At 35.9% G+C, this 21,720-nt stretch overlaps 1 non-coding gene across 1 annotated transcript; it reads right to left on the bottom strand.

Annotated features, from left to right (window-relative positions):
* Positions 1-18,111: 18,111 nt before the first annotated feature.
* LOC125599259 lies at positions 18,112-18,218 on the bottom strand. The gene has a single exon (XR_007333075.1). It is a non-coding gene; the product is annotated as a small nucleolar RNA R71 (small nucleolar RNA).
* Between the last annotated feature and the right edge of the window lie 3,502 nt (positions 18,219-21,720).

Below are 21,720 nucleotides of genomic sequence, written 5' to 3'. Positions count from 1 at the left end.
AGCAATTACTCAACATGCTCCTAACCATCTCTATTAAGGTACGGTTCCGCCTCTCAGCTACACCATTCTGCTGAGGAGTACCAGGCATTGTGTATTGTGCACATATGCCCCTACTTTCAAGTAATTTTGCAAATGGACCAGGACATTGTCCACTTTCATCGAATTTTCCATAAAATTCACCACCTCTATCAGATCTCACTATTTTAACCTTTTTATCTAACTGCCTTTCCACCTCGTCAATGAATACCTCTAGGACATTCACAGACTTAGACTTTTCATGCAGTAGATAGGTATATCCATACCGTGAGTAATCATCAATAAATGTGATGAAATATTTTTCGCCACTCCATGAAGGAGCATCAAAAGGGCCACATATATCGGTGTGTATTAACTCAAGAAGCTGAGTGCTTCTTGTGGCTGGTTTCTTTAAAGTATGTTTCGTCTGCTTTCCCTTAATGCAGTCTATGCATACATCTAAGTCACTGAAATCCAACTGAGGAAGAATTTCATTCTTTATTAACCTCTTAATTCTTTCTTTGGAAATATGACCTAGTCGTTGATGCCACAAGAAAGCAGAACTTTCATTAATTGCGCTACGCTTAATGCCTCGACTTTCAACATTAAATAGGGATTCAGAAAACTTTGCATCAAGGTTGAACTTATAAAGTGAATCAAATAAAATACCACTACCATAAAAGTAATCATTTCGGTACAATGTGAAAACACCATGTGCAACCTTAATACTAAAACCTAAATTGTCCAACCTACTAACAGAAACAAGATTTCTAGCACACTCAGGTACATAGAGACACCCTTCAAGATCCACATGACTTCCAGTGTCCAAGATCAATCTATACGTCCCAATTCCTTCTATTTGTGCCTTCATCCTGTTTCCCATGAACAAGTACTGTTCAGGTCCTCTTATGGGCTGGATCGAACTGAATCCCTGTTTAATATGAGACACATGAGTAGTAGCACCAGAATCTAACCACCAAGTATTATTAGGAACTTCAACAAGATTCATTTCATAGCAAACAAAGCTGTAATGTTTACCTTTCTTGTCGAACCAATCCTTCCTTTTAGGACAATCCTTCTTGAAGTGTCCTACTTGCTTACAAAAGAAACACTTCTTTTCCTTCTGGATTTGACTTTGAGGTCCTTTCACGAAGTTTTTAACATTCCTTTTGCCCTTCCTACTTGATGTTCTTTTGCTGCTACTGGCACTTCCAAGACCTACGAGGTTAGCAACTTGATCTTTCATCTTCCTTAGTCTCCCCTCCTCTTGAATTAGCATAGCCTTTAATTCCTTAAAGTTCCATTTATCCTTAATGGTGTTGTAATTCACCTGGAACTGGCTAAATTCAAGAGGTAGAGAGTTCATGATGAATTGGACCAAGAATTGCTCATGTACCTCCATTCCCAAGGTCGTTAACTTTGCTGCCAGATTAGACATGTGCGTCAAATGATCATGGATTGGCTGAGACCAGTCAAACTTCTTTGTAGTTAGCTCATTCATGAGACTTCCTACAATCGACTTGTCAGCCAATTCCGATTGTGAACACTCCTTAATTTTCTCTATGAATTCCCTTGCTTTCTCTGTCTTAGGCATTGATGGCTTAATACTTTCTGCCATCGTCAACCTCATAAGGTTCAAGCTCAGCCTGTTAGATCGCTCCCATCTCTCATAACGAGACTTTTCAGATTCGGAGCTATCTACTGTAATAGCTGAGGGTTCCTCATCAGTTAGTATGGCAGAGTCCAAAGCCATTACACCCAGTGTAAACCGGATTTGCTCGAACCACTCACCATAGTTGAGGCCATTAAACTTTACCACAGAGTTAGCAGATGCAAACACATTTGATGAAGCTGCAAGCATTCATACATGTTTACCCGTTAGTGCTTTGAAACTTTAATATATATTCAGACTAATAGAAACTTTAACACTTGTATTTTAAATAACCTTTGGGCAATATCTAAATACAAGTACTTTCAGTGATGCTAGTAATAAATACTTTAATATTAATCAAATCAAACACTAATCAAATAAGTATGTTATCTTTGGATATACATATTATCGACTATAGTAAAAAATGACTAATTCTTTTATTATTAATTATATTCAATGATCCATCTTTGGGTGATCTCCTAGAATATAAATAATAAATTAATTGATTGATCAAATTTTTATGTCATTTAGCATCCTTGATCAAGATCAATTATAAACTCTATAGTTTTTAATATCTATATGTAATATAACAAGGTCACTTTGGTGACTATCATATTATATACATATAAACACTAAAAAAAAATTTGAAGGGGAAACTACTTATATTGTGTTAATATTTCATAACACAATTACTTATTATAAAAATGCGCGGAAGCATTTTTCTTTTTGTTTAATTAATATTTTAATTTAATAAAATAAACCTTAAGTAAACACATATTTAATTATGCCGTATCGTTGTCTTATGTTCCATGGCGTTTGTGTTGACGAAAACACCATTGACCAAAACATGACAGTTACAACATATCATATTAGTTAAATCAAATATGGATTTGCTTTGATAGATAATTCACGGTTATGCATATGCTATCAAAGATTTCATACGCATAAAAGCTTATGCCATCGTAAATCATTACGAGAATAACGTACTTGATCTTGTGATACCAAATCATTATATAAGTTATTTCTCTTACGATGCCTTACTTTAAGGCCAAATTAATTACTATGATTTAAAACAAATCTCATGAACACTCTTTAAAACGGTTGATACCGTATATGTTCATGAACAAAAAGAAAAATTATTCTAGATTGAAATAATTAATTTATGCATGTGCCTTAATGATAACAACCGTAAACTCTACCGCATGATGCAAAAGACAAACTCACGAATGCACATGTTGACAAAATTTCAGAATCACTTAATCATGCATGCTACGTTAGTTACTTCTAAACAATTACGAACCAACGCGACTTTCTAATGCATTCAGAATTTTAACGCAACGACTTTCTAATGCATTCCAGAATTTTTAACGCAATGACGATCATGAACACACGCTTGACAATTACCGATACGTTTTAAGTGTTTGACGCCATACGTTCAATAACGGTGAATTAAACAAATCTAGTTGGCTCTGATACCACATGTTAATTTATTTCAACACCAAGAACTGATCTAGATTTGATTTAATTCAACCCTAACACATTTCTAAAGAAGGTAGAAACACTAACCTTAATCCATGCTTGGATGCAATCCCACCTATTGATGTTCTCCTCTTTAACCTTCTCCTTTTGGTGATTTCCTTGATGTTTACAAGAAATCTTAAACCTTCCTTAATCTCTCCTTTTTGATAAATATAATTGTTGTGTTGTGTTTTAGAGAGACTCGTTCTCTTACGTACAAGTAAAATAACATACGGGTCACTTTTATAATAATCAAAGAGATGTGTGTCAATCAACACAACTCTCCGACACAAAAATTGGACGCAACACTTCGTTATAATAACCGTATTAGTGCACCATAATGTATGATCATATATATTAAATCTTATGGTAATAAGATTAAAGGCATTTATAAATATAAGGTAAAGTAGGAGGGTTATCAATACACCCGGATTCTAACTCTTTAATCGAAACCGATCCATCATGGTATCGTCTTTTACATTAGAATCTAAAAACATTAATATGAACTTAAACTTTATATTAAACCAATAGATACATAGGTCACATAGAATATAAAATATTCTTACAGTTTGGACGATTATCCACACAGATTTTGGCTCTCCTCTGCAAATTTTAACCGAAAACTGAGAAAGAAATCTTCTCCAGGATCATTCCAAAACGTCATACGAATCCAGACGGAACAAAAGAAAAAAACACATATTAATTGTGAAAGTGGGAAAGGTCCGACCCAGCCCAGCCGAAACCTCATTATTTTTTTGTCCCACGTCGGTTATGTTTCATCTTGTATTCCTATTTATATATCAATTCGAATGAATGAATAGTCATCTTTTGTAGATGATAGTGGATGTTACAATGTGAGTCCCCCTTTGTGCACTGCCCGGACATTGAACTCAGAAACATCACACAGCTGATGTGGAACCCCGTTATCTTTTTTTTCTTTGAATAAATTTGTGTATTAACTCATAATTGTCATCTTACTATATGAAACTCTTTTTTTCTTCAAATATAATTATGTACTAGTTAATTATTATCATCTTATTATATACAATTTAGTTATTTTAAACTTGGTAATTAATACAATCTCAAGTAATATCTAGTTTAATTAATGCTTTTTGTTTTTAAAATAAAATATAAATCTAAATGTAAAAAAGATAGGTGGCTAAATTTTAGAGATAATTGGCTCCCATAGCCTAGATGTGACCATAATTAGCAAACTACCTTCCACCTTCTTAATCCATTTCCCCTTTCAAATTTACCCTTATACTCTACTCTCTCTTGTTGTGTATAGCTGTTTAGGTAGGTCAGTTCTTGTGTCAGTTTACTGCTGTACATATGTCAGTCTACTGTTCTTTACTCATCAAAACCAGCAAACACATATCTCTAACTATATTACAAGTTTCCTTTTTTTCATTTTCTAGTCATTTATTTGTCTATGAAACAGCTTTTTCTTATGAATTTTTCTGATCTCTTTGTTCTTGCTAAAATTCTTTCTTTGAGATCAATCGTAAAATTCAAACGACACACAAGGTTTTTTTCGCTGGCAAATCAGTTCAATCTGAAACTCCAGGTTTTTTGGCTTCTCTCAAATGTTTAATATTTGTCTTAATTCATCACATTACACCTACATAGATTTCTAAAACACTCTTTCTTATGGATTTGTCCCTGTGTTAAGGAGTAGATAATATAGTTTTTGACGATCTATATTGTAAACCGTATGTTTGATTTGATGATTTTTTTTACAGATAATAAATGCTTTGTTCTTTCATAGATTATTGGGCGAGTTAACCTTTACTATTTATATGTAGACAGTAAATTTTTTTTGTAAAGGTAATTTTTATTTCTTTTTGAATCCTAACATGTTAAGATTGTGTTATTAGTCAGATATAAGTTTTTATTTTAACCTTTAACATTTACTCGTATGAGGCATGTTTCTTCGCTCTGCTGTGAAATTTGGCAGATGGACCTTTGCTGTCTTTTGAGTTGGTTGTCTAGCTGTTCTATCCTGATTGGAGGCCCGTCTTCGTTTCATTTGACTGTCTCTTTGAAGCCTCTGGTAGTCTGAGGTTCTTGATCTCTTTCCTCTCATGCATTGTCTTTAAACTTTCAGTAACTTAGGATATCAAGTTTAGATTTTCAATGGCTTTCTTTAGATGCCCGGGTGTGGGTTTTAGTTTCCCGACTTTGGGATTTAGCTGCTGATAATATTTCCATGTTCATTCAGCTTATGCACTAGTCTTTGTATTCCAACCTTTGAATGAATTTCAATCCATTGTGACAAAAAAATAAGTATATAACACTTAAGAATGTACTGCATTCTTTTAATACATAATAAGATCATGGTACTATAAAAATGGGTAGTACAAAATCTTACGGATGAGTAGTGAATACACTTAAGCACATTATAATTTAGCACACATCTAACATAAGAACAAAGAGGGCAGATTCCAAGAAACACTAATTCTAATTATGGATTCAACAAATGCATTGATTATATTATTGCCTCTCTGGGAACACCCGATATAACATCAAGACCGTTAAAATAAAAGGATTATCATGACAAAACTACTACGTACGATGAAACAAAATTATTTGATACTACTAAATCTAATCTATTAAAATAGGAGTACAAAATTAAACTAACCCTGAGTTTTCAATGTTAATTACTTTGGAATGCCACTGAAACTATTATTACTCTTTCCTTAAAATTAGCTTGTCTTTTCCGATCATTTAATGCATATTTCCTCATTCTAATTTATGCATTAAAAACGAAAACAACTTCAAACGTTAAACATATGTGAATTAACTTAATTACATGAAAACTCTCAGGCAAATATAAATATATCTTACCACTGTAACGAAGAAAAATTTCTTCTTCTCCTACAATGAGATGAATCGAATTACTTCAAAAGTAAATCAATGGATTATAACTTTAGTTTAATCTGCAGTTTTCTTCTTGACGTAGAACTTGATATTCCTGTTTAGATAGCGATGGATTATAACTTTTGAAAAAACTAAAATCATTAATCCAATTATTCTTTCATACATGAATCTAATTAATAATACAGATAAAAAGAAGTCACGTTAGTCAAAGCAGCATACATATTATTAATAAAATAGATAAAAGGAAGTTATTTAATAGAGATTTTACATGACTTATAAAATATAAATCAGCTATACCAATCGATAATCTAATCTTTCTGAACTAATCAAATCAATCAATTCAAAATCTAAACAGAATATCTTTGCATTTGTTGAAAAAAAAAAATCTTTGCCGATAATAATTAAGTTCTAACCTATAATCACTCTAAAATTATTTAATTTACCTATAAAAATATAGAAATTGTATCCTATAATTTTGTTAACTTCTACATTTTGGTGAATAATAAATTATCATTAAAAAATTTCCCTATCAATTTTTCTTTGCTAACTTGCGGAAGAGTTCAACATTAGTTAAATTATTTGTAAATATTTCAACTGCAAACAGTTGCCTATATTTGCGTATAGTAGGAGATATTTTGGAAACAATTTAATTGTTGCAAATCAAGGGATTTTCTCGTGTAAAGTGTTTAGGTATATTTTCTTCGTTAGGGTTTTACAATCACGTTATATATACATATATATACTGTACCTTGCATATATATATTCAACATCACCTCAATAGCTCCTAAACAATTTTTTTAGTTCGCTTCTTAGAGGTTATAATGTCAACAAACAAGAGTTTTACATTGTTAAACTACTTGAAGCCAAGGTTGAGTAAATGGTGTGTGCAGGTGAAGCTGATTTAATCAAGAAAACAAACCCCTCCCTATGCTGATGAAACAGTCGAAATGGTTTTGGCTGATGAGACTGTAAGTTCTACCTACATTGTTTAAATGTTGGTTATACTTAAAGTTTCTAATTGATTTTTGTTTGTTTACAAGGTCATAAAATCCATGCATCATGCAACAGATCACACATGTTTCGGATCCAGCGAGACCTTATGATAGGAAAGTGGCGTGTGATTGAAAACTTTAAGGTATCCGGTGTGGGTAAAGGAAAATACTGACCATGCTAGTATTAAATAGAATTTTTTATACCTTTCAAAATTTATGGATATTTTATTTATAGTTTGTATCATGCTAACTATTAGTTATTTATTTGATCATAATTCCAAATTCAACTTTATGTTTCCGGTGTATACTATACGTACCTTAAATTATATGTACACCGTCTGTTTTTTTTTTTTATAATAGCAACAATTAATACAAACAATCAAAAAATATACGAAAAAATTAATACCCGCCCGGTCGGGCGGGTCAAGATCTAGTTACTAATTAATATGGCCGGTGTTCGATTTCACTAAATGATTTTATGGAATGATGTAACAACATTCTTAGTTTTATATTTCTCATACATATATCCATGCATACATCAATACTACTAGAATATAGTAGTTAATTAGTAGTAGTATTTTTTTTTTTTGAGCAAGTAGTAGTAGTATTTTTATGAATGAAAATTTAAAAGAAGATGAGATTGACAAGTAAGAGGGGAGAAAGAAGAGAAAAGGGTTAACCAGCGAGGATGGCCCAGTGGTCCCAATACGGACCGGGTTCGAATCCCGCTGGCCACCCGGGCTGCCTTAAATGGTAAGAATATGTTGATGCTGTTGGTGTCGTGGGATTAGTTGGTTGACATCGGTCGCCGGATCTCCATTGTTATAAAAAAAATAAGAGAAAGGCGGAACGTGGAATTCTGGGAAATGAATGATATGGGGAGATGCGAAGGAGCTTAAAACGACGTGACATTCTCCCATCTGTCTCCATCACTCCTTTTTTTTTTTGAGAAATTGGAGCACAAATACGTAAAAAAGAGGAATTAAATTTATATTCATAACATCATTTTAGCTATGATATTTTATATATTATTATGGAAAGTGTCAAAAATATCCATTTCCTGCGCGTGTAAACGTGAATGAGTGCTTCTTCTCTTTATTATGGAAACTGAGAAAATTGTTTTCTCTGGGTTAGGATTTGAGGAGACAGTGATGTCGTGTGATGATAGGGCTAATATTATATGAGAGATGTTCATAGTATAGTTACCCAAAAGAATTTAAAATAGTGTGATCTATATTCGCTGTGCTTCCATGCATGATCTGTCTATAGTATATCAAAACTATTAGTACCGTAGGTTACTAGTATTTTATCATATTTTCAGATATGTTGCACAATTTATTTAGTAGAATGACATCTATACCATAAGCCTAATTGAAATAGTATAGACTACGGTTTATTTTGTTTGATTGGTATATTATAGACTAGTTGCCAGTGTGTTCTGTTATTGGGCATACAAGTTGTTTATGTGGTTGACATACATGATTTACATTTTGCAGGGTAATCTGCGTGGAAACGTTGTGCTACTGGAATGTAATGCCACACAACGCCTGAACCAGTGTGCGTCACTCACATGTGAGTCACTTGCAGCAAATACATATGCAGTTGTAGTCTTCTCAACTTCAACCTCGGCCAACACTCGTAATGACCTATTGGACGAAACCCCTATGTTGTGATTTCTCTACTCATGCGTTACTTATGAGTTATCGGTTTTACTAAGCTTTATGACTAATATCCCTTTTTTACTGCAGCGGATGGCACAATTTGTGTATTATTTTGGAAGTTATGTATGGTCCATCCTATTACTTTTATGCACCGCTATATTAATATGGTTTTACATTTGATTGTTTCGTATGTTTCCACAAACGCCTAAACACATTATTGTCTGGAAAATGTTGAATGCATGTATAGGTCACAACAACTACAATATTATACTGTTTGTAATCTAGTATAGTTAACAAAGGCACTTTTCAACCATTTGTTTATTTTCGGGTCTCTTAAAGCACCTTTCTCCAGTCATTTCCATATTGGATCCACTTCACAACAATTACACGACACCACTTGGAATTTATGCGACAACACATAGGGGAATATAAACATATTGTATTGGAGCCTTAACACATGATTGAAGCCTAAACATCCTAACAAACTCAAAAAATTTACCTTTTACCTTTCTATTTTCAAACTCTAGAAAGAAGTGGAGATAGAGTTTCATACCTTTTCAGAACGAACTAAAGAGTGATAGATTCGTAAAAATCTCACGAAATCGTATGGGTTAGGCCGAAGAATCGTCCAAATCAGAGTGAATTTGAGTGAGTTAGGGTTTATGAACTTGAGACTTTGATTTTCTCCCTTTTGTTCGTGAAGGAGATGAAAAATTATGGGTTTCATCCCAAAGAAATCGAGTTTAAAGAGTTGAAATCGTGTTTGATCGATTCAAATCGAGTGGGAATCAAACTGTAATCGATTTGGAATACTTACCTGGGCACGAGATCGATCGGTCTATATTTTGAAATCGGTCGATCTGTATGAAATCGACCTTTCTCGATTGAGTTAAATGGACCAGGTCGATCAGTATATGCTCCGCGTTTTTTTTGTTCTGCATAATGATCAAGATCGATCGATCCGTTCGACCTTGAGTTATCGAACCCATTTTTTATTTTATTTAAAATTACAATTTTAAGAGTACTATTGCCATTTTAAAAATAATTAGACTAATGGAACATAAAGTATATGAGATTAATGTAAATGGACATAGTTACCATTTTTTTTTCTAAAATTTTTTTTCCCCAATTTTATATCACTTTCAACTGTGGGATTTCAAAGATTTTATATGGTTAAAAGAATGGATGAAGCTTGATTCAATTGGTTTCGAGACATTCATGCCTACGATTGGCTTTGGCTCTAGCAACAATATGCTTGATGGTTTTTCTGTTGTGCCTTTCTGATCTTCCCCAAACAACATACTCCCTCCGTTTCGATTTAATTGTCGTTGTAGGGTAAAGTTTTCGTTTCAAAATAAGTGTCTTTTTAGAGTTTCAATGCAAAATTTATTAAAAAGATTCTCCATTTTATTTTACTATTGGTTGAAATATGGTTAGGTGTATAAGTAATTGTATGTTTTGTTTTGGAAATATACAAAATCATATGTTTTCTTAATCCGTATGCATAAACCTAGAACGACAACTAAAATGATACGGAGGGAGTATGTGAGTTTTGTTTCTTTGATGAGATTCTTTTGTGTTTATCAGCTAAGCAGTGTGGGTGGTTGAATTTTTTTTTTTTTTTTTTTTGGGTTTAGTTTGATGGGTTTTAGAAAGAAGTTGTACAGATGGTAAAGCCTGCGAAAGGAGGAACAACCACACTCGCTTTTTTCTTCTAAGGTGTCATGGTCACTGCTGATTCTCGTGCTAAGAGAGAAGGGGAATCAATCAAGGCTCCCAATCGAGATGGATAAAATCGATGATACTAAGAAAGCCAATGACTGGGTATATACTTCCTAGCTCAAATTAATTTTTGCTTGACAACCCTATATTTGATTTTGCTAAGAATCCTAATTTGTTTCATTTTATGGTTTTGTTCTTGATTCCAATAGCTGCGTTTCTTCTTGCGTAATGGGTTGGTTTCGTACTTATTAAGTTTTGCTTTCAATTACTCTGCTTTATTCTCAGTGAATTGGTATCTTTACCCTTCTTTAAAGATCTCAAAGTGTAAGCTTTTTATGTTTCCACAATGGCTTCACATTCAATAGGTTTTTTTCCTTCCCAAATTGTTATGTTGATGAAACGTTAGTACTGCTCTGAACATTTAAACCAAAAAAAAAAACGTTAGTACTGCATGCATACCTTTTTGACTCAAGTCTTTTAAGGAAGCCACACATTAACCATTTTATCTGTATGTGTGGGATTTGGCTCAGTTTATTCGTATTTGAGTCTTGAAAACCTGAAAAGGCTTCCATCTTGGTGCTTCTACCTGTTTATCTGACCTGGCCCTGAGGAGAACAACTTCTGCGGAGGTCCTTTTTCATCATTAAATATTCCCCATGGTAATTTTCTTTCTCTGTGTATGTATTTCCTGCTTGAAAATAGAATTGTTCTTTGAAACTTGGACTTTATTGTATGTACAATTTTCTCTTTTGTTGATAAACTCATTGTTATTTGATATGCATTTTACTCGCACATGTTCCATATTGCAGTGCTTCAGTGTCAATGGTCTTTATCACAAAGCTATGATTATGCAAACAAATACACTCGATGACTTTTCTAACACTTCGGGTACTGAAGATTTTCAACAACAAAAGGTACCTCTTTCGATCAATCTACACTTATTATTACTCACTTTCCCCCAAAATGATTATTATGAATTGGTCATGTTGTTTTCCTCTTTGGGTTGTGTTAGCAACTGGCTAATTCATCTCTTATACAATGTTACAGACAAATGGGACACAGTAGAGCCAACGTAATCGTTTTGGCCACTTCCGAAAAGCTTCTTAGCGTTTCCATCTTCTACATTGCTAATGCAGCATTTGTTCTTGCAAGTTTGAGATGATTTAATATTCCCTTGTATATCGCCGGTTATATGTTTGGTAAACGGAAACCAACAACTCATGTAGTATATAATATGTTCTAAAATTAGGACTGATCTACCTACTTATAAACTTTATCATGTTTCAAGCGTTGAATCTCTTGATCAAATTTCAGGTAGCTTTATATGTGCTACTAACAGGTAACAGCAGCACGTTGTTTAGTCTCAGACTTAGAGAAAACATATACTCAGAATATTAGATTATTCCTGCAACGAATTTTATATAATAACAATATTGATATATAAAACCTATTATTAAAAATAAGTTCAAATCAGTTATTATCAAATACAAGACAAATTATACAAAAAAAAAAAAATTAAAATTTGGCATATAAATTGAGAACGGAAAACAGAATTGAAATAACATGAAAAAAAAAACCAAAACTAAATCAATGTTAACAAATATCTTAACAGTTCCTATATCGCTGAAACAGAAAATCCGAAACCAAATTAAAATTAAACCGAGAACTGAATGGGTACCTGAATATTTTAAATACATTTTATACACCTTAAAAATATTAATTATCTTTAGTTCTAAAATTATCAAATATTCTAACAATAATATTTATAACCGAACAACCCAATAATGGATTACCCTATTACTTTTTATCCGAGGTATTTAAAATTTTCGTAATTCCCCGATAGAACAGAATCACCAAAAATTTATTTGAAATATTTAAATTTATCCGAGTTATCCGATATTTCATCAAACAAAATCCAAAATGTGACTTTTACCCGAATTATTCAAAATTATCCAAAAATGAGAACCGAAAACCGAATTGGACTCAAATTTTATCAGGTTCCTACCGTTATTACCCAATTGATATTTTTCCTTGAACTAGGACCGAACCATGTGTAGCACCTCTTTTGGTTACAACTTTTGCTAGAAATTTGTTCGCATAAACCAATATGTTTGTTGGACTTTTTCTAATATAAATTGTTTCTTTTTGTTCATTTGAGCTTTCTTATAACACCTATTGGTGAGTGTTGTTACTCTCTTTTGAATTTGTATACTTTTTTGAGGTTCGAATAAAACAACGCTAAAAAAAGTCTCATCCTTTATTCAGTCTTGTCAATTTTTCTCTATCTTTCATCTAGAGTTGATTACCATTTGGGACATATTTTGAGTTTCTATTGCATATAGGGACACTTTCTACTTGCAAGGCACTTTGTGTTGGGCCCAAATAGAATGGGGACGGTTATGCCCTTATTAAGACGAAAGAGAAATTGGGTCACAGTTCCAATAGCACATGAACTTTTTATTTTTGTTTCGAAATAATTTTTTTTGAACACTCAAAATAGTTTGAAATTATTACTTTATTTTTTTATCAACATCTTGGTTATGTTGTGGATGTGGACGTCATGACCATAGATAAAAAGAATGGGACTGTAGATAAAAAGAATAAATCTCTCAAATTTATGGATAGGAAATCAATGTTTGATGTGGTGGACAGTCACTTAAACACTAAGCAACATAGATTAAAAAAAAAACAATGACATTAAAAGGCTATGGATATAGATGCTAATGTATCCACAATCTCAAAGATGAACAACTTAATAAATTCAAACCAAAAACAACCACGTACATGTCCACTCGAAAAAAAACAAAAGTCGGGTGATGAAAAAACAAAACTAAACAGACCAAAAAGTTAGTAATTTCAAACATTTCCAATGAGAGAAAAAAGCCTAACTTCAAACATGTCAATAAAAAAAACAAAGCTTAACTTCAAACATGTCCAACGATTATTTATGAATATTAGATTATTATTAGCTGGATGCCTGCAACAAAGTTTATGTAATAACAGTATTGATATATAAAACCTATTATTAAAAATAAGTTCAAATCAGTTATTATTAAATACAAGACAAATTATACAAAAAAAAATTAAATTTTGGCATATAAATTGAGAATGGAAAACCGAATTGAAATAACATAAAAAACAAAGGGCTTTTTGCAAAATTGACCTACAACTTAAAGTCAAACACAAAACTAACCTCCCTTTTTTTTGAAAATTGGTTTTGCCCTATTCACCCCACAAGTTCATATAATTTACAAAAATGCCATCAATTTTTTTTTTTTTTTTCGAAAATGACATATTTACTCTCTCACCCTCATCATCTTCAAGTAATTACAAGATTGTCATTGTCATCAATACCACAACCACCATGAACTACCAATTTGAAGCTCTTAATGCTCCCAAAATCGATTTACCCTTCTTCTTTTTCCATTCTTGTGAACTAAACACAACATATCTCTCACTTTCTCTCCACAATGAGCTAAAAAAACCCAAGATTTTGATTCTAAAATTTTTATGGTTCATAGAGTCGTAGAAGCAAACGATTCTGGGTGGGTGACTTTCGTTTGTGATTCTGTGTGCTTGGAGAAGCCTTATGTATGCTAAGGAACTTATCTCACCAATTTAAGGTATGACATAGAGTTTTTTTTTCAGATCTGTTTGTCAGACGACTTACTTGGGAAGTCGTCTGGCTGTAGACGACTTACCTGGAAGTCGTCTGGTCAACGCAGAGGTTATTTTTGCAATTGACTTTGAAATCTGTAACCTGAGACGACTGAAAGTTAAGTCGTCTACTATTGTTTGGTTTCAAAAAAATTTCCAAAGAACCTAGACGACTTACATTTCAGTCGTCATAGGTTAGTTTTGCATTTGACTGGATAATTTCAGAAGTTTGACTTCCCTAGACGACTTACATTTCAGTCGTCTGGCAAAAATTAAAATAATAATATTTTTTTAAAAGTAAACGACTTACAATTAAGTAGTCATAGGTTAGTTTTGCAATTGAAAAAAAAAACTTCAAGATTTAATTATACACAGACGACTTATAATTCAGTCGTCCACCAGACTTAATTATTATTAAATAATAATAATTAAGTCTGGTGGACGACTTAATTGTAAGTCATCCAGAATTTTTTCCGAGATTCTGGTCAAACCTGGTAAATCCTGGACGACTTACATTTCAGTCGTCTCGTGGACGACTGAATTATAAGTCGTCTGTATATAATTAAATCTTGAAGTTTTTTTTTCAATTGCAAAACTAACCTATGACGACTTAACTGTAAGTCGTCTACTTTTAAAAAAAATATTATTATTTTAATTTTCACTAGACGACTGAAATGTAAGTCGTCCAAAAAGTCAAACTTCTGAAATAATCCAGTCAAATGCAAAACTAACCTCTGACGACTGAAATGTAAGTCGTCTAGCTTTTTTAGAGTTTTTTTTTTAACCAAACAATAGTAGACGACTTAACTTTCAGTCCTCCGAAATAACAGATTTCAAAGTCAATTGCAAAAATAACCTTTGCGTTGACCAGACGAGGTAAAGTTTAGCCGTCTAGACAACTTAGATTGAAGTCGTCCGCGTCTTCTCTGCTAGTTTTTAAGTCTTCTACGTTAGTTTTTGAATAACTTGTATTTTTAAGAGTGATAAGTAACTTCAAGATATGTAAAACTCATATTTACAAAATATGTTCTCTCCCTTAGTTTTACTAAATTTGACTAAGTTTTTCAACACAAACTTATAAAAAATATGATATGCTTTGACTAGTTACTATTGTTTGTTTCCATCTCTTAAGTATTATTGTTATAGACAATAATGATGACTATTGTTATGAGTTGGAAGAAGGGTTAAATGCTTCTTAAAATGTTGTATCAATATGAAGCTACCAACATTCTTGTTTATTAAGATGAGAAAAAGGCCATTGGAGTTTATTATTGCATATGAGAGATCCAAAGATAAGAAAAAGGCTACTGAAGTCTATTATTTCATTGATTTGTAAATGTGTAAACACATTGTTAGCACATTTAATACATCTTGGAAAACATTATTACTGATTTTACAAAAAATTCACAACTAAAAGAGTAGACATGCAATTCACAAAACAGACCACAAACAAAACTATTATAGATCATTCTTTTACAAAGACAAGCTTGGATTCTACTTGAGTAGACAAGACCAGAGGACTTTTAAGAAGTCCAGACGACTTCTAAGAAGTCCAGACGACTTCCAGGAAGTTCAGACGACTTTGTCAGAAGACTTTTAGGAAGTTCAGACGACTTCCAGACGACTTTACAGGAAGTCCAGGCGACTTTTAGGAAGTCCAGACGACTTCCAGACGACTTCCAGATGACTAACATGTAAGTCGTCCCAAATTAGTGGAAGATGAGTACCATCTGAAAAACCTGCATATTAAATCCAGATATGAAAAACCTGCATGTTCAAAAACGTTCAAATGGCTTAAAACAGAAAAATGAGTGGAAGATTAGATAAATCTACCTTTACAGAACACACAAAAATACATATCTAAAAATAATAGATCTACCTTTAAATTAGTGGAAGATGAGTACCATCTAATTAAAAACCTGCAAAAAGATAGATTAGTAAGAAAGACATGAGACAAAACTGAAAAATTCATATAAAGTTTGGTGTTTTCAAGTCAAAGAGATTAGAGTGGGTTTGGAGAGTTTTAGTTTGGGAAAAAAGTAAGAACTTTATACAACAAGAAGTTACCAAATGAAGAAAAATCAGACATAAGAACTTACCAAAAACGCTCAGAAAAATCCAGACGACTTCCTGGAAGTCCAGACGACTTTGTGATATATGGTGTTTTTCACATCATTGTATAGGTGTTTTTTGTATTGATTCGAGTCCTTAATCCGAGTCAGTCTAGTCCTTTTTGATCTTTTACAGGTCTGGAGTTGGTAGAAGAATGAAGAGAGCGTGCTTGAAGAGAAGCTGTCCTTTTGGAGCATTTTGCGGAGAACACTCAAGACGAACAGTCCCGAGACTGTTCTCAAGCAGAACAAGCAGACGGAGTGATCCCGAGGTTGTTCCCGACAGATAAGGAAGCTTCTATTTTCGGGAATTAAGGCCTTGTTGCCCTAATTTCTTTTCTACCTATTGGCGCCTCCATATAAAGACGCCACCTATCCTATTTTATTTCTTACGCTAGTTTTTACAAGAGAACTATTAGCTTTTGCGATCTGCAACTTGTAAGGGAGAAGAATCCATTCTCTCATAGAGAAGACCTTCTTGTAACCCTTGTTTACTACTCTTATTATTATGCAGTTTCATTCAGTATCTATGTCTTTGATTGCTTGCATCATGATTGAGTAGTGATCTAGCTCGCCTAGGGTTTTTAGGGTGTTGAAATATGAGCTAAACATAGATAAGCTATTCTTGATTATTCTTCATCCATACTATTCTTAAGGCTTCCATTAATCTGATCACTTGATGTTAGATCCTAAGTTTATCGCCTAGCTAACCGCTTAGGAGATAGCTTGACATGTATTGAATGAGCTTAGTATCCCTAATCAGCGAAAGTAGATATTAGGGTAGTAAGTGAACTGATCGGACCTGACCTCTAAGGCTTGCAGTCGTTTCTCATCTCAACGACAGTTAGATGATGGGATCGACCAGCAAAGAGATCACCACCACGACAGTGGGGTGTTCCAGCTGAGTGATCCGAGTTCTAGAAAGCACTGCACCGCGCTTGAATAATTGTTTGGCTCTCGCTCAACACCCAATGAAATACCCTAGGCTAGCTTCTTGTTAAATTGAATCAATCTCTAGTTTACTTGTTTTCCGCGTCACCAATTGAATTGAAAACCATTTTCTTCTTAGCTTGATATTGAAATTTATAAGAGTAAAGTGTAGACTGGTCCTCTGGATTGAATCTAAAAGTACTATAATCACAACTGTTAACTTGGCAGTAGCAAAGATTCATATTTAGTGTATCAAGTTTTGGCGCCGTTGCCGGGGACCAGATTTTTTTTACCTCTACTTTTCGGTTTCATTTTAAGTCTAAGATATCTGACTCGCCTCTGTTTCTTGTTACAGCTAATGATCCAGGTGCATGACCAGTAGACATACTCGGAGCAACGCACAAGGACCATTGCATCAGCTCACCAACGAAGAACTAGCGAGATTAGAACGTCAGAACCGTCAACTGCCTAGACCTACAAGCACCAACATGGGTGATCATCAGGATGATCTTACTGCTGCATTTGCACTCATGCAACAACAGATGCAGCAGATGCAGCAAACTATCCAAGCGAACGCTGCAAACCAACGGAATGCACCGGAGGAAGTTGATCAGATTGGCCAAAGGAATCTCTTGCGTAATCTACCTGCTACGCGATCCGCCATCAACCCTCCACCTTGCACTAGACAAGACTTTGAGATCAAGCCCGCCTTGATAGGTCTGGTGCAGAGGAAGATCTTCAACGGACTTCCTGCAGAAATACCGATGGACCACATTGAAAACTTTGAGAAGATGTGTGGGTTCACTAAGGCGAATGGAGTACCACCAGATTACATCAAGTGTACCTTGTTCCCTTTCTCTCTCGATGGGAAGGCTGCTCGCTGGCTAGATTCCCTACCAACTGGATCGCTCACCACATGGGAACAAGTCAGATCCGCTTTCTTGAGCCACTTCTACACGAAATCAAAGACGGCAGCTCTGAGACAGAAGATCGCCACCTTTAAACAGCTGGTAGATGAGCCGTTCTGCGACGCATGGGAGCGATTCAACGTCTACCGCAGAGAGTGCCCACATCACGGTTTTGAAGAAGATTATCTACTCGGAGTTTTCTACGATGGAGTAGGTTGGGAGTACAGGAATGCTTTAAACTCAGCCAGTAATGGAGATTTCATGACCCAATCCACTCAAGGCGCTTTTGCGCTAATTGAGAACATGGCCTCAAGCTCAGCTGACAGCAACCGAGAGACTGACCGCACCCAAAAGGTGAACAGCATCGACAATAGCAAAATAGATGAGCTCTCTGCCAAGGTCGATCAGCTGATTAAGAGTAATCAGAACCATGTCTTCATCATGGAAGAGTCTCCTCAGGATAAAGGAACCACAGACACTACATCAGAAGCGGACCAGGCGACTGAGGACCACCATGAGGTTAGCTATGTGAATGGGCAAGGATGGCAGTTTAAAAACTATCACCCGAACCCTAACGTGAGGAACAACCCCCACCTGTTCAATAACCCTAAACCCGATGGTAACGCAGAAAATGCTCAAGGCAATCAGGTTCAGAACAGTGGCTACCAACGGGGGTATGGAAATCAAGGAAGAACCTTTGTCCTCAGCCCAGCTCAGAATACTCAGTTCCACAACCAGAAACAACCGACTAACCAGCAGCCTGCACAGCCTGCTCAAACTGCTCCACAGGACGAGATGAAGAGTCTCGCCAATATGATGAGCCAGCTGCTCCAAGGACAGCAGATTCAGGGAAAAGCACTGAATCAGGTCACAAACGACATCAATACCCGAATGAATCACATGTTCAATGACCTGAGTGCCAAATATGATAATGTCTCGAGCCATATGAGGCAGATGGATATTCAGATTGCTCAGACTGCTGAGAGTGTGAAGAGACAGCAAGGCACTCTTCCTGGAAAAACAGATAAAAATCCCAAGGAGTGTAATGCAGTCGCGCTTAGGAGTGGGAAGCAGTTAACTGATCTGGCACCCAAGAGATTCACAACAGCTGAAAAGGGGAAGCAGAAAGAATCAGAACAGCCACCTGTAACCGCACCAGCAGACGAGGAAGAAGCAGAGCTTCCTGCTAAACATACTCCGACCACTACAGAGCAGCCTACTGTGGTTGTTCGCCCAGCGGCAGAACCTGTTCCCACCCGTGACTATGTGCCTAAGGTTCCGTACCCTGTTCCTGCTAAGGCCACACGCAAGGACAAGGAGGAGATGAAATGTAGGAAGATGCTGGAAGACTTAACAATCAGACTCCCTCTCATGAGTGCAATCCAGATGATGCCATCCATGAGTAGCTTTGTGAAAGGACTGATTTCTGGAAAGATAACCGATGACAGTGAGTTCATGGTGGTCTCTAAAGAGTGCAGCGCTGTTCTCCAGAACAAAAGGATCAAGAAGCTGGGTGATCCTGGAAAATTTGTCCTATCCATCCAAATAGGGAGAACAGTCTTCTCGTGTTCGCTAGTCGATCTGGGATCAAGCATCAACCTCATGCCATACTCTGTGGCTAAGCGCCTTGGATTCACGGATTTCAAACCTACCAGGATGTCCCTAGTGTTTGCTGATCGATCAGTGAAATCTCCAGTCGGAATTATCGAGGATATCCAAGTTCTGGTTGGGAACACACTTGTCCCTGCCGATTTCGTTGTTCTGGAACTCGAGGAAGAATCAAAGGATCCTCTGATCCTAGGCAGACCATTCCTATGCACTGTCGGAGCTATCATAGATGTGCGACAAGGAAAAATCGATCTCCACCTAGGAGACATTGTGATGAGGTTCGAGATGAATCAGATGCTCAAGAAACCTATGCTGGATGGACAAACCTTCACTGTCCAAGAGGAGGGTGATCCGCTGGAACCGAGTGATCAGATGATTGAGGAGATCCTTATAGATGATCCGCTGGAACTAGCCTTGACTAGAGCTGAAGCAGAACAGAATGTCCAGAACATCGACGCTGATGGGTACGCTAAGATGTTGGACTCCGCCAGAACCATGGAAAGATTAGTGGCATATCTCAGTCTGGGGGAGAACAATGCCTCAGACTCATCGAGCTCGCCTGTTCCACCAAGTAGGAACAATGACCCGTGGAGTGAATCCAAAGCTCCAAAAGTCGAGCTCAAAACACTCCCTAAGGGGCTCAGGTACGCATTTCTTGGACCAAATTCTACATACCCAGTAATCGTAAATGCTGATCTGAACAATGCTGAAACTGCTCTTCTCTTATGCGAACTTAGGAAATATCGAAAGGCATTAGGATATTCTCTAGCTGATATACCTGGCATTTCACCTGATCTGTGCATGCATAGAATACACCTAGAAGATGAATCAATGACTTCTGTAGAACATCAGAGGAGGTTAAACCCAAATCTGAAAGATGTTGTAAAGAAGGAGATAATGAAACTTCTAGAAGCTGGTGTAATTTATGCGATCTCTGATAGTAAGTGGGTTAGCCCTGTTCATGTAGTACCTAAGAAAGGAGGGATCACTGTTATAACAAATGAAAAGAATGAATTAATCCCTACTAGAACAGTAACTGGTCATCGCATGTGCATTGATTTCCGTAAATTGAATGCTGCGACTCGCAAGGATCACTTTCCACTCCCTTCATTGATCAAATGCTTGAAAGATTGGCTAACCACCCTTACTATTGCTTTTTAGATGGTTATTCAGGTTTCTTTCAGATTCCCATCCACCCAGACGATCAAGAAAAGACGACGTTCACATGTCCTTACGGAACATACGCCTACAGGAGAATGCCTTTCGGGCTGTGCAATGCTCCAGCGACCTTTCAACGCTGCATGATGTCAATTTTCACTGATCTAATTGAAGACATAATGGAAGTTTTCATGGACGATTTCAGCGTCTATGGGAGCTCCTTTAGTGTCTGTTTGTCAAACTTGTGCAGGGTTCTGAAGCGATGCGAGGAGAAGCATCTCGTGCTGAATTGGGAAAAATGCCATTTCATGGTCAGAGATGGGATTGTTCTAGGACATAAGATTTCAGAAAAAGGCATCGAAGTGGACAAGGCAAAGATCGATATCATGATGAGTCTGCAACCCCCAACTTCAGTGAGGGGAATAAAAAGCTTTTTGGGACATGCTGGTTTTTACAGAAGATTCATCCAGGACTTCTCGAGAATCGCAAGACCACTCACTAGACTGCTCTGCAAGGAAACAAAGTTCGATTTCGACAACGAGTGCTTAGCTTCATTTCACACGATCAAGGGAGCTCTAGTCAGTGCACCGGTTGTCCAACCCCCAGACTGGGACCTCCCTTTCGAGATCATGACGGACGCGAGTGACTTTGCAGTGGGAGCAGTGCTTGGACAGCGGAAGGATAAGAAGCTCCATGTGATCTACTACGCGAGCAAGACACTGGATGAAGCTCAATGTAGGTATGCCACCACAGAGAAGGAACTCCTGGCCATCGTCTATGCTTTTGAGAAGTTCCGATCATATCTAGTTGGGTCTAAGGTGATAGTCCACACGGATCATGCAGCTCTCAAGTACCTGCTCACGAAAAAAGATGCCAAACCGCGGCTCCTGAGATGGATTCTCCTCCTTC

Source organism: Brassica napus, unplaced genomic scaffold (assembly GCF_020379485.1).
Source record: "Brassica napus cultivar Da-Ae unplaced genomic scaffold, Da-Ae ScsIHWf_1824;HRSCAF=2460, whole genome shotgun sequence".
In the NCBI taxonomy this organism is placed as follows: Eukaryota; Viridiplantae; Streptophyta; class Magnoliopsida; order Brassicales; family Brassicaceae; genus Brassica; species Brassica napus.
Note: the sequence above shows the minus strand (reverse complement) of the source record. Positions and strands in the feature narration are given on the sequence as shown.